This window comes from Toxorhynchites rutilus, chromosome 3, assembly GCF_029784135.1.
Source record: "Toxorhynchites rutilus septentrionalis strain SRP chromosome 3, ASM2978413v1, whole genome shotgun sequence".
NCBI classification, from domain to species: domain Eukaryota; kingdom Metazoa; phylum Arthropoda; class Insecta; order Diptera; family Culicidae; genus Toxorhynchites; species Toxorhynchites rutilus.
The window spans coordinates 28,305,953-28,320,766 of record NC_073746.1 but is presented as its reverse complement, the minus strand read 5'-3'; the positions used below and the strand labels follow the sequence as shown (position 1 = coordinate 28,320,766).

General features: G+C 37.1%; 1 protein-coding gene across 9 annotated transcripts in view; it reads left to right on the top strand.

Moving 5' to 3' along the window:
* Positions 1 to 254: 254 nt before the first annotated feature.
* LOC129777510 (histone-lysine N-methyltransferase 2D) overlaps positions 255 to 14,814 on the top strand; it is a 578,056-nt gene continuing 563,496 nt past the window's right edge. For 7 of the 9 annotated variants that reach the window (XM_055783818.1, XM_055783817.1, XM_055783814.1 and 4 more), the window contains exon 1: positions 256 to 1,184. The gene's annotated coding sequence lies outside the window, so the exon portion shown is untranslated. Of the gene's footprint in view, positions 1,185 to 14,814 lie in introns of all 9 variants that reach the window. The other 2 variants (XM_055783810.1, XM_055783812.1) reach the window with 2 other exon arrangements.

Here is a 14,814-nt window from a genome sequence, read left to right as displayed (position 1 = left end):
ATATCTGCCAAAGCTTTTATCCCACAAGCCCGCGAAAGCTTCCGCTTCTTTTCGACCGCCTCATCGAAACCCCCAACCTTATCGAGTCGAAAGCTATCTCCCGCTCATCCACTCTCTCCTGATTCTCTCCCATATCATCCCCACAGCAGCATCCAACTGAGCGAGGCAGTGGATCCTGTGCCGTAAGGAGTCACTGATAACTGCTGGCTGCACGCCAAGCAGCAACAGCGGAGATGATTGGGGACCTACTAGCCTTCGCTGCAGTGCACTTGAAATCAGTCTTGCAGGTCATCACGCGTCGAACACACTGCCCCAGTTTTGCGTTGTCCCGGGTTGTTCGCTGTGCCACTCCGCCTGTTAACGGGCCAACCAGTCAGGATTCTAGGTAGGCTTCAGGCAGTAACAGCAGGGGGCACGGGTTTCGTAACGGTTTCTGCTCGGTGGCGAAGAAGAAATGTGTGAGTGGCAATAATCGGAACGGATTACAATGAGTTTCGACACCAGCCAGTGAAGGTCGTAGCATCCGCCGAGTCGAAGGGATTTATAGCACCCGGTCGGAACGATTGCCGTAGATAAGCAGGCTCATCCGTGGAAATCCGGCTCAGATTGACAGTGCTCTCCAATTCCATCCGTTGCGGTCGTGGAAATTCGTTTTAATTACGGCGTCGGTTCTGTTCTATTCGCGAAAAGTTCGTATTGGCTCAGTAAGCCCGGATTAAGGGCTTTTAATTACAGTGCTTATCAGTGCGTCGCGATGTGGTAAATTGTAATACTCCGAGTTGGATTTCATCCTGCGCAACGAATTTCCACCCGTTGTCGCCGTCGTCGTCGTTGTGATCGCATCTGCAAAGCTCAAACTAACGTTACTTACTATCCGAAATTGGATTTGAGAATTCGTGTAGTGTTGTATTCGCATTTCAGCAAATCAAATATAATCGGTGAGTTTGTGTGTGTGATTAGTGGTGTGCGGGGGTTGTGTAAGCGCGTGTTTTGGAATGTTTCTGGATTTACTCGCGAATGGAGATGATAGAATAAGTGATTCTGGGAAACGAGCTCTGTGAGAAGTGTAAGTTTATGTTTGTAGATGCTGAACATTCTAACTATTGGATTACGAGTTCCTGTTTGCTGATTCGTTACTATAATGGACTAATGCTACTTGGAGTGAGATTTGCGCATAGAAACAGGTAATTGATTCGCAATTTCATGCAGCCTGACAGAGAAGATTAAATTCACTTTACAATATCGAATTTCAATTTCAAATGTTTCGATCGTTTCAATTCTGAGTGCAAAAAGCATTATTGCGAATTCAGTGGTAAGATGAGATAATGTATTCAATTCAGGAAATTACTTTCCGCTTCCGCACAGATGCTGAAATTGGTTTATTGTGTTATCGGGAGCGGTAAATAAAACCTTATATCCAAGTTTGCCTATCACAACAATGAATTGCGAGCGATGTTAATTTGACTGTGCGGTCACTTTCCATTAAGAATATACAATTGGATTTACGCGGAGGACGCTAATTCACGAGGCAAAGTTTTTTCTGTTTTTATCTCAATTGCAATAAAGATTCGCGTCTGTGGCACAGAATATGGTAATCATATTCATTACCAGTGACGAATGAAGAGGAAAGTTTCCGTCATTCGCTCTCGACATCGAATGCTCACAATGATCTGTGGAAAAGTAGAAAAGTTTCTCCGGTGATAGATATGTGATTTTCGCACGATGCCTCATTGCCCATTGTGAGGAAACGGATGGATGTTTTTGTGGGAGGATTATTATGAAATAATAGATACACTTGTTGTTCTGCGAGATGCCTAATTGGCGGATAGTGTTGTTTTGATGAGATCGTTTACTGGTAGTTTTTCTCTCATTTGCTCATTTATACACTCTTAGGAAATATACTGATTTCTGATGGAAAAATGGAGAGCTTAATATTCGGATGGTAATTTGTTATCAGAGTGTTGTGCTGCTTCCATTAGATTATCAATTCTTGAAATTGTTGAATTTTGAGCAGAACAATTGATACTTTTTTGGAATTTTCTTGCAAAGAATTTTTAAAAATATATTTAATTTTATTTAATGTATTTAATTAAATTTGAAAAATTAAAGCGAACTGTGATCTGAAAATAATTTTATAAAAATTATTTATAGACATTTGAAAAGTCTGGGTTTTTTTTTCATATTTTATATATTTACATTCATACAAAATTAAATGTGCAATGGAAGAACTGAACAAAAAAGTATATTTTTATGAAGCAGATCCGTTAAAGCATTCCGTACTGTATTTATTGTTATATTGTATTTCTAACGAGCATGCAACTTCATTTTCGGGATTACGTCGTCGTTATTTAGGTTTGCTCAAATAAATAAATCTAAGAGTATACAAGACGTAGCTCAGGTTGTTTTATTTGTGTTCATTTGTTATTTTCTCGACAGCAATAGGAGCAGGAAGGTTTTTTTTTATATTTTTTTCAAACAAACATCTGGAGATTCACATATATTATCCTAAAAATAAAAATTAATTTCTTGCGAATTCTCTATCATTAACTACGTTCGTGGTACCTGCGTTTATTTGTTCTCTGATTTATTGCACATATTCCTACGGACAATATGAGCGACTACCAAAATGTTCTCGTGCCGCTCGTTTGATTCTACCCAGAGAAAACGCTCGAAATATAATCGTAGCGCGATATTGTCTCAGCTCAAATTTCACTATTCGTGTGATTTTAGCCAAGAATAGCACCGTTATGCTGCCTCAAACAATGTTATTACTATCTGGTAATGGTATCGTGAACGTGTTTCATTTTGGCCATTGGTTTGGCATGCGAAGCATTTGCCACGGATATGAATCCTAGCAGACGGGATTGGGTATTGTTAGCAAGCAACTGAGGAAAACTCATATCTTCTTCCGATATAGCGCTCATCACATCATGTCGAATCATTAAACATAATCCTTTTATATGCATCAAATTAAAGTAGGTAAAAGCAATGTATGACAGAGTGAATCGATCCATAGACGTTCAATATTATGGCGCAATATTTTGATCAGATGACGACTTCATGGAATATAGCAAATAAATCAAACGCCGATCAATTGCAAGGAGGTCCTCTACAAAGCCTATTTACTGATGATGATACTCTAGGTTCTCGGTTAAACCCTCTACATGCAAACTCAAGAGCTCAATAGTTCCAGAAATAATTTTAGTTGTCTCAATACAATCTATGTACTCCATGAAACAATTTTGTCTTCGTTTGCTACGTGTTGGTGTCATTTGTCATCCTGAATCTCGTATCGCCTCCCATATCACGAAACGCATTAAAGGGGATTGTTGAAAGGATAAAAATTCCAATCATCAGGAATTATCAGCCCTATTGGATCCAGAAAATCGAAAAAATCGATAAGAGTTGCAACATTTCCGCCCTGACTAATGAAGATAAACTATAGTTTGGTATAAAGTCGGCTAACGGAATATTTGTTGAAATCAGGTGTGAGAAGGTACAACATACTCTCGTTTAAAATACTAAAAGTGTTAAGTTAAAGTTAAATTAAACCGATTTTTAGCTACTTTATATCATCATAAAGCTATATTTTTATAGTGAACATTCCGCTATCAACGATTTTTATTATGCAAAATCATTAAGCACTCATGGTTGTCACTTCGATTGTTAGTCAGGAAAATTTTCACAATACTTCTAATGTCGTCGAACTAGTTTGTTTCGAAAAGTATCTAGAACTCGCCCATAATGTTATTCACTATGTGTCACTTTCTTCATTTTTCTGAAATTTAGGCATTTAAAAATATGTTCTCGGAAGGATTTTTGTAAATTCTCATTATTTAACAAGTTATAGCAAAATTGACGAGCTATATAATCTACTACAACGATTCAAAGTTGAACTTGCATGCACAAAATATTTTCTTTCGGCGTTCCGAAATCCAAGTATTGAATGAAACTATCTAAAAATGAATTATTCGTATTATTCTCCCACTTGCCTCTACAATGTCTGTCTACATCCAAAATAAATATTTAGTACATTTTTTTAAATCTTCATACACTACTTTAAATAAGCTTGAAAGTATCATTCAGTGTGCTCTCCACCGATACTGGTGTAGCAAGCATCCAAGCGAGAGACGAGTTTGTGTATAATATAGATGATATAGTAATACAAAAGTAATATAAGAAAGCGAAATAAGAGACACTTTGCAAATACGCACGCATTAAAAACTTCACGTTGTTTACGCTCTCCGTTTTACTCTCAGAAAACACTTTCCGTGTATACTTATAAGATCCAGTTTCATTTTATAATGTAGTGTAATATTCTGGTGCATTTTTTTGGTTACAACTCTAAGCTAACTGAATAATTTCATTTTCTTTGAATAATTGAATAATCTTATAGAATCTTATAGAATGAAAGGTTTGCTCCATGCATGCAAACATTTTAACACTCTTGAAAACGGGTGCCGTCTCAACGTATGAATTACCTAGCGTCTTTTAGTAACACTAAGTTGAGATATCTTTAGCCAAATAGCACGCCTTGAATGTATTCCGAGGGGCAAGCTCTAGAATACGCGTGACCACAGTGCAAGTCGAAGGAAATTTCTTCGACGAAAAATCCCCCGACCAGAACGGGAATCGAACCCAAACACCCGGCATGATAATGTGAACGAAAAAAACGCCTATCTGGTTTTGGTAAAAGTTATGTGAAAAATCTTCAGTTTTTCAGAAAAAAAAATATATTGGTCCCTAGACTATGAAAACAATAAAAAACGAATAGAATCAATAATAACGAGAACAGAATTCAAATTTTCTGCATTTTCTGCAGTATAGAATAGAGATGGGCGAGCGCTCACGAGCCGCTCATTTGAGCCGATTCGTCAAAAAGAGCGTACGATCCACGATTCTTTAAAAATACGCTGCGGCTCTCAAATGAACGGCTCCTGAATGAGCCACGGCTCATAAAAGAACCGTGGATCTTTTTTGAACCGCGGTTCATTTAAGAGCCGTTCATTCGAGAACCACGGTTCAAAAAAGAACTGCGGTTCGTTAAAGAACCGTGTTTTTTTTTCGGCTTGTTGGTAAAGAACCGTGAATCGTACGCTCGTTCTGACGAACCGTGGGCTGCGGCAGTGCGGAAGAAATATATGTTTCTCATGCTGCTTTTTAAACGGTTTTATTTAGCTGTTTGTATGTTTGTAAATTTTGGCGGATTAGGGGGAAGGGGGGCAGTTTCGGACAACGCTTATAAAAATTAAGTGGTACAATTTTCAACCAAATTAAAAATATAAGTATGTTAACAGCCCTTCCACCAACAGCTGTCATATGGTTTGACATCTCCTGGTCGTTTATTACTTACGAAAACAACACAATGCCCTTTTTCATACACGTTTCGAAACTTTTGAGCTTGAGGTTGTAAGTATTTCCCTAATTCCTTTGTGAACGATTTAGAAAATGAAGTACACCACCTCAGTTAGTAACTAATATGAAATGAAAAAAACGTACATACAACGGAGAAATAAAGGTCTATTTATTAGATAAAATTATGATTTGTCTTCGGATGATGGTGGGGCACATTCTGACACTGTTTAATACCTGATAAAATTTGAATCTGATTGTTGTTTACTAACAAACACCAATTTAGTCTGATTCTCAGACCTAATGATGGTTCGAAACTATAAAAAGAAAACCTATAGAACCAGCATCAACGAAGATGAGAAGGAAAAAGCTATCGAACGAGTTTCGAATAGAACGTTTTCATGATTCAAGCTCACAGGTGGGCCATCTGGCTCCATTGTATTTGCTAATTTCCCAACTAACGGTTGCATAACGGGAAAACTGTTTCTCAAACAGTAAACGTAAACGTAAACGAATCAATTTCAAAAAATCAAAAATCAATCAAAAAGTCATTACACTTTGGAAAAAAATAAATATTGCAGAGAAAATTGCACAATTCATGTATCTTTTCCACTTTATGTCACAAATCGCAACCGCTGGATGTTTCAGTTATGGGCCCTTTCGAGCAAAAGCTCTCAGTTTCCCAGAACGATTGGCTACTCAATCATCGTGGAAAAACTATTCCTATGCACGACCTTTCAGGTATAGTTGCATCGGCTTATAATGCTTCTTTCAATCTGAGTAATATCCTAGCTGGATTCAAAATGACAGGTTGCTATCCATTCTCAAGAAAGGTTTTTTCGGACAAGGATTTTGAATGCTCAAATGATTTCAACTGACTCATCGGGTAATACAACAATGCTGCAAAACATTGCGTCTACAGCACAGATAGATACTTTGGCAACTTTGTTCCCGGAAAATGTTGAACCTTTTCCAAAAACTTCACGGTGGAAAACCACCACTAGAAAACGGAAGAAAGCAATATCACTAATTTTTACTGAAAATGCAGAATATGCTGGAAATAAGAGGAAACGGAAGTAATTGTTGATGAACATAAAATTTTAATTTTTTTTTTTCGTTGTGCGGAAGAGCCCCAGGACTGTCCGAAACTGCCCCACACATGGGGCACATTCGGACAAAAAGGCAATTTTCTAAAATTAGAATAAACCATTCGTAATCGCATCAACGCACACCTCTAACACGCTCATATGATACATTGATGTCCAAATAACAACCAGGAAGAATTCAGGTTTTTTTTTAAGTTTACAAAAAATATTAAAAATGAAGGAAAAAAAAGTGTACGAATGTGCCTCCCTCTCCCCTACATATTTTCTCCAAACCCCATGAAAATGGGTTTCAAACGAAAGGGCTGGATTAGTAGAACACAGGTATTAATGAAAAATACAAATCCAAAATGACCGCCACCCCTAAATGGCGAAATATGTATTTTTTTCAAAACCTCATCAATATGGGTATCTAATGAAAGGACTTGACTAGTAGAACACAGTTATATATGTAAAATGGAAATCCAAGATGGCGGCCGTTACAAATTGGCAGACAACAAATTTCGTCAAAACCCCATCAATATGGGTATCAAATGAAAGGGCTTGACTAGTAGAGCACAGTTATTTATGATAAATTCAACTTCAAAATTATCAATTACTTTTTCCAAGCAACTCCCGCCTATGGGTATCGAATGAAATGATTTGATTAATATAATACACTTAATCATGAAAACATTCCATTCGAAAATTTTTAATATTGTTTGGGATATACAACGGAGAGGAAACTGTGTCGTTATCGAAAAATAGCTATACTCTCCCGACTGATAATTCGACATGATCAACATTATACGGATCAAGAAAAATCAGTTCTAGTATTTATAAAAAAAAGCTCTGTAATGAATTGATTTCGGAGCTGGTAAAGTGATTTACAAATCTTGAGTTAGACAGATTAATAGCCTAACCAATACTCGCTTCAAGCAAAATGGTTTTGGGGATAACAGAAAATACAACTATGCACACCAGTCGTTGATAAGAACGCTAAAAATGACATCCATAGAATACACGCCTACGAAACTACTACAAATCGTTGGTGATGAAGCGTTTTTGATGCATTGGTTGGCAGTCTTCGATCCTCACAAAAGCTGCTGCAATATCTATTGTAGATAAATATTTAGCGGAACCACATTTGCTGTGTATAAACGACCCTTTGCTTTGGTGAAATGAAAAGAAATCTATTTTCGGTTCCACCATTTTTTTAAAAATATTATGTATTCCGGTGACTTCAGTACCATGTGAGCGAGTTTTTCCGAAAGCAGGATAAGTTTGCAGTGAAAGATGTAGTAGACTTTCATCAGATAACATTGAAAAGATAATGTTTATAAATAAAAAAATAGTAAAGAAGATCATTGTAACGAAAATATATCAGAGAAAACTTCAGTAAAGTAATATTTTTGCTATTCTCTGCACTGATTATTGTTTCAAACCTTATTTTTTACGTCTTCCATTCTTTACATATCCGAATAAACCAGTTCTTGAAAAGAGCCGTCGAGCCGCTCAAATGAGCCGGCTCCATTGAGCGCACGGCTCTGAGCCGCTCACTGAAACGAACCGTTTTGCCCATCTCTAGTATAGAAAGGCATACAGACATCACTCACTATATAGATTTTTCAAGTATCACAAGTAGTAACGTTTTGGTTGTATCAATTTACGTTTTTCACGTCACGTTTATAGTTCTCTCTCAATTTTATCACTGAAATAGTTCGCTTTTCACGCGGTTTCCGAAAAATAATACTATGAAATAAAACACGATATAAAATAATAATAAAAATTCAATTCACTCAATTTAATTCATTGAACGAATCAGATGAAATAAACAGAGAATATGGTATTTAAGCAATAAGCATTTCAGTTTCAATCGAATGGTTTCCAGAATTCAACTAACGGGCTCGATATATGCCGTCCACTGGTGTATTTGTAAATCTGTTTGTAGTATAGTTAGTTGTTTTTTTTTGCTGTGGTTTGATTTCTGATAAACTTTTACGCGGCAAATGAAACCACCAAATTCAGCAGGTATCCAAAAACATATTCAGGCTATGTGAATGCAATGGGTTTGTGAATGAGCTGTTTGATTACACATAAACTGAAAATTTAGAAAAAAAACATTTTAAAAATCAGTCTCTTGTCCAATCTACACATCGCCACATCTTTGGAGAAGGAGAAAAATGTAAACCTGTCTACACTGAAATCGACGAGTGCTTTAAAATATACTCTTGGAGATAAAAAAGCTGAGATGTTAAAGTGAACTGATGATGAAAATGTGTGTTGTGAACAAAATGTCGAATGATTATGGGGCAATGCATCGTTTCGAAGATGTTTTTTTGCTTTTAGAGAGTGTTTGGGGGTGTTTCATTATGTTTGAGCACGGTTTATACACACAATTTAAGAGTGAGAGTTTTTGTTTTATTTTTTTTTATTACAATGCTTCAATACAAAATTAGATTCCAATCAGTCATATATCAACGATCGAAGACTGTCTTCCAGATTCGGATTTTGGCCACTATTTTCCAATCTTTTACGAATCTGGATTGGAATGGAATCTGGTGGTGAAATGTTTTCTCGAACATGATTTGGTAAGGACCTAAGAAGATCAATTGGTTTCGCCTGAAGACAGTTGCAGCGGATTCATCTTCTTCGGTACGAACTGCACTTCGTTGGATTGGTACCAGGCTACAGTGTCTTTTGAGTAGTACACCGATCCCAAATTCAAAACTGAATTGGGTAATCAAGCTTACGGACGACCAGTAGGTTCCGATTCAGACACTCTCTGACGTAAGCAGTATTCAGTCTATCAGTGTACACGGCTCGGAAAGCATGTCATATAGACAAGGTCTTCCAATCGATTGATTTTTTACTGATCTTTCTGGTAAAAACTTATGACTCTATCTCGACAACACTTCGGCTTCCTCAAACAGTGTAATACTGGTCACCCAGAACCATGTTGTAATCAAACGTGATATAACTTTCATCCGATTTTCGACACTCGTAGTTTACGAGCTCTTGGTTTGATGGATGAGCCGTGACAACGCCTGACTTCCCGGTTTGGCCGAGTTTCCCCAAAGTTTTGTCCACCGGATTCGGTTTCCGTTCAGATTTTTTGTCCTGGAAGCTGCATTCTCGTCCATACTTCCCGTGTCACATTTCGAACCGCTCGAATGCCTACTTGTTCCATATAGCCAACAGTTGTTGACCAGCGCGAGAACATATTTTAACTCCATTAAACTCATCAATTTTCTATGTAAAGACTCTTGACATCAACACCCCCTGTAAAAATCAATAAGTTTCCTAACTTCGATGCCACTAACTTACTTGAGAGAAAAATGGATAACTAAGGTTTTTCACAGCTATCTCGGAGCTTATTTAACAGAAAGTGTGTTATTTATTCACTATAGTCTCATTCTATTTTTTTTGTACTAAATTTATTTTCAAATGGCTCAGCAACATTAAGTAACAATGAGCCGTGTTTATGAATAGGGAAAAGCCTCTTTGAGTAGAACAATGCCAATGTTTTTTCTCTAAAAGGCATAAAAACCCTATTATCTTTTCGAAAAATGTTACAATATGGACAAACATCATGACAAAATTCACAATTAGATAATATTATTCTTGTTGCAGAGATGACCATCTCCTAGGAACTAGTTATCTCCTTGGGACTAGGGAAGGGATGAAAATCTGCTCACTTTTCGAATTCTGAAGAAAAAAGTTGAAATAGAGAAACGGAAACGCTAATAAAAAAAACAAAACAATGAAGGAAAACTAAACATATATATTCATATTTGAAAGTGTATGGATTTGAGAAAATCATAAATTAAAGAGATAGCATCGATATTACGATTAGCCAGAACGTCGCGAATCGGAAAATTAGGTGGCATTCCCTTATTGCGAAAATTTTCTATTAAAGATAACCTGTCATTTTGATACTGAGAACAAAACCACACAATATGATCAATATCCTGATATCCTATACCACACACGCATAGGTTACTATCACTGATGTTAATTCGAAAAAGATGTGCATTCGAAGAATAATGGTTAGACATGAGTCTGCACACTACCCGTATAAAATAACGAGAAAAATTATATCCTTTAAACCATGGTTTGAGAGAAACCCTAGGAATGATAGAATATAGCCATCGGCCTTTATCACTACTATTCCAACTTGACTGCCAAGATACAAGTGCCCGTTCACGAGGAAAATGAAGATATTCATCGAAAGTAATAGGCCTATAGAATAAGTCTCCTTCCATAGTGCCCTTCTTAGCAAGAAAATCTGCTTTCTCATTTCCAGGTATCGAACAATGAGACGGAATCCATACGAAAGTGATATTAAATGAACTAGTAATCAGAGCACTTGAAAGTTGATGGATTTCAGATAAGAAATACGACGTATATCTAGTTCTCACTGAACGGAGTACCTCTAAAGAGCTGAGACTATCAGAAAAAATGAAAAAGTGATCTGGGGCCAAGGTCTGAATATGGAGTAAGGCCATGTATATTGCAGCCAATTCTGCAACAAACACCGAACAGGGTAAACTAAGCCTACGAAAAGTGAAGAAGTTGATATTGAATATACCAAAGCCTGTGGATCCATTAAGACTAGATCCATCAGAAAAAAAAGTTTTGGTTGGGTCAATATGTTTATACCTTGACAGGAATATCGCAGGTGTAACTAAATGGCGGAGATCATCTGAAATATTATGCACATAATCCTTCATTGACAGGTCAATAGTAATAGAGGAATTGAACAAAATTGAAGGAATGATCTGGAAACCAGATAAAGCAGATGGACTTTCCAAAGTCATAAATTCATGATATAGAGACATTCGCCTAGATCGAACGCCTGAGTTCAACATTTTTTCTAAGTTTGCTATCACCTTCGGATTAAGTGTTTCACACCGTATTAAAAAACGGAATGATAACTCGAAAAAACGTACGGAAAGAGGAAGTATGCCAGCTACAATTACTAGGCTCATTGTATGTGTTGACTGCATACATCCTAGAGCAATACGCAAACAGCGATATTGAATCCTTTCCAGATGCAAAATATGGGTACAGGCAGCGGACCTGAAGCAAAAACTACCATACTCCATAACAGATAAAATGGTTGTTCTATACAACCTAATCAAATCCTCAGGATGAGCTCCCCACCAAGTTCCTGTTATGGATCGAAGAAAATTTATTCTTTTCTGACATTTTTGTTTCAAGTAGCCTATGTGTTTACCCCATGTTCCTTTGGAGTCAAACACAACACCTAAATACTTGAATGACATCGAGTGACGAATAGGTCTATCCAAAAGTTTAAGCTGTATTTGTGCAGGATGATGTTTTCTTGAGAATACAACCATCTCTGTCTTCTCAGTAGAAAATTCAATACCCAATCTACAGGCCCAATCAATCAAATTATCAAGAGAATCTTGCAAAGGATTATGAAGATCGGTGTTGTCTTTGCCTATTACCGATACAACACAATCATCTGCAAACTGTCTCAAAGTACAATTTCCCGATAAACAAACATCAATATCATTTACATAGAAGTTGTAAAGAATTGGACTAAGACATGAGCCTTGAGGAAGACCCATGTAGCTAATGCGTAAAACTGACGAAGAACCATGAGAAAAACTCATATGTTTTTCACGCATTAGGTTAAACAGAAAACAATTTAATTTCTGGGAAAACCCATTTAGACGAAGTTTTTGAAAAAGGACTTCAATGGAAACAGAATCGAACGCACCTTTGATATCTAGGAACACTGATGTCATTTGTTGCTTACTACACAAGGCAAAGTCAACCTCTGATGAAAGAAGCGCAAGACAATCATTGGTTCCTTTGCCTCTACGAAACCCGAACTGCGATGGCGAGAGAAGATTATTAGATTCAACCCAGCTGTCTAAACGATGGAGATTCATTTTTTCTAGTAATTTGCGAATGCAAGATAGCATTGCAATTGGTCTATAAGAATTATAATCAGACGCAGGTTTACCAGGTTTCAGAATAGCTATAACTTTAATTTGTCGCCACTCATGCGGAACAATATTCTGCTCAAGGAAAGCATTGAACAGTTTCAACAAACGTCTCTTCGCATTATCAGGTAGATTTTTCAACAAATTAAATTAGATCCTATCTGACCCTGGAGCCGTGTTGTTGCAAGAAAGAAGGGCAAGAGAAAATTCAGTCATACTGAACGGAGGCTCAACATCATCAGATGTCTCTAAGAAGGGAGAAGGTGCGGGGGCAGAGTCTGGACATATCTTCTTGGCAAAGTCAAAAATCCACCTTTCTGAATATTCAACTTCTTCATTTGAATGAGATGAATTTCTCATTTGTCTGGCAACTCTCCAAAGAGTGCTAAAGGAAGTCTCTCGTGAAAGCCCATTTACAAAATGACGCCAATAGCCTCTCTTTTTAGCTTTAATGAAGCTTTTGAATTTACGCTCCAGATAAATGTAGTTATCATAACGTTCACAGGTGCCCAATTTTCGCCAATCCTTGAACGCATTCGATTTATCTTTATAGAGATTCGTACATTCTTGGTCCCACCACAGATTAGGAGGACGTCTACGAAACGAATTACCAGGAAAGCGCTTCGTCTGAGTATCAATAGCACTGTTAAGAATTAAACCAGTTAGAAAATTATATTCTTCCAGCGGGGGTAACTCATGAACTAATGCCACCGATTCTGAAATAATTGAAGAGAATCTCTTCCAATCAATGTTTCTAGATAAATCATGCTGAATATTTGTTGTTTCAGACGATTTTGAATTATTTGAAATGGAAATAGTGATTGGCAAATGATCACTTCCATGTGGATCTTGGATGACATTCTAATTACAATCTAAAGAAAAAGAGGAAGAACACAGAGACAAATCTAAGCAACTAGCGCGGCCTGAAGATGGAGCGATTCTTGTTACATCACCTGTATTCAAAATTGCCATGTTGAAGTCCTCGCAAAGATCATAAATCAAATTGGCCCTTCGATCATCAAAAGACTCACCCCATCCAATTCCATGAGAGTTGAAATCTCCCAAAATAAGATTAGGTTGCGGTAAAAGTTCAACTATATTCACAAGATTTCTATAATTAAGCATAGTTCTTGGAGGAATATAAATAGAAGCAATGCATGAATCTTTACCCTTGATACGTACCTGACACGCTAGAATTTCAATTCCTGAGACTAAAGGCAGGGGAATCCTGTAAAATGGGTAGCATTTTCTAGTGCCTATGAGAACTCCTCCATAGCTATCATCGCGGTCTAAACGGATAATATTAAAATCATGGATGTTTAACACATTGTCCGAACGAAGCCATGTTTCAGAAAGAGTAAACGCATCACAATTCAAAAAATGGAGCATTTGCTTGAAAGAATCAAGTTTAGGAAGAATACTTCTACAATTCCACTGCAAAATAGAGGATTTACCTGAATCATCCAACAAATTAGACATCGAAATTAATGAACGAGAGGAGGGGCCACTTTGAAGTCTGGCTGATAGAAGGAAGCCAAGCAAAAATGATACCTTTCATTGAATCTGATATTCCGAAAAAATCAAGAATCCATTGAACAATCGATGAAAAGGAAATACCTACTGAAAAAGATGAGGGATCAGGAACCGATTGAGAAGTAAATTGAGAATGGCTTGACAATTCAGGGAAATGAACGTCATAATTTGAAGATCTCCAACCAGGAGGGTTATTCTTGGGTAGAGCAGAATAATTTGAAGATTCTGGCTTGTTAGAGATCAATCCTCTTTTTTTAGATGGCTTAGAGGAAGAAGCAATTTTCCTCTTCCTGACTCTTCCTGTGATTACTGGATCAAATTGAGAATCCGAATCATCATCCTCTGATAAAACAGAGAAAGGATTTTCTGAAGCCTCGGGTACCTGAGGTGAAGCTGCCTTGAGCATATCAGCGAAGGATCGATTAGAACGATCCTTAAGTGATTGCTTGAGTTTCATCGAACGTAATTTGTATTTCGGACAATCCTTAATTGTATGAGGAACATCTCCATAAAAATACATTTATCAGCATCTTTGTTACAAGTGACTTCGTCATGGTCGTCATCACATTTTGAGCATTTCGTTTTATTACAACAGTAGGTTTTAGTGTGACCTAACTGATTGCAATTTAAGCAAGTCATTATTTTAGGGGTATATAACCGAACTGGAAGACGAAGTTTATCGATAAGCACATAATTTGGAAGTGCTGTGCCTTCGAAGGAAATTCTAAAAGAGCCAGATGGATAATACTTTTTTTCTGTACCCTCAGATATCAAAGAGTTCAGAGATCTCACCTCCAAAACTTTAATATGTGGAATATTTGCATTGTGAAAGATACCCTTAGCTTTTACAAAATCTTGATGTTGAAGAG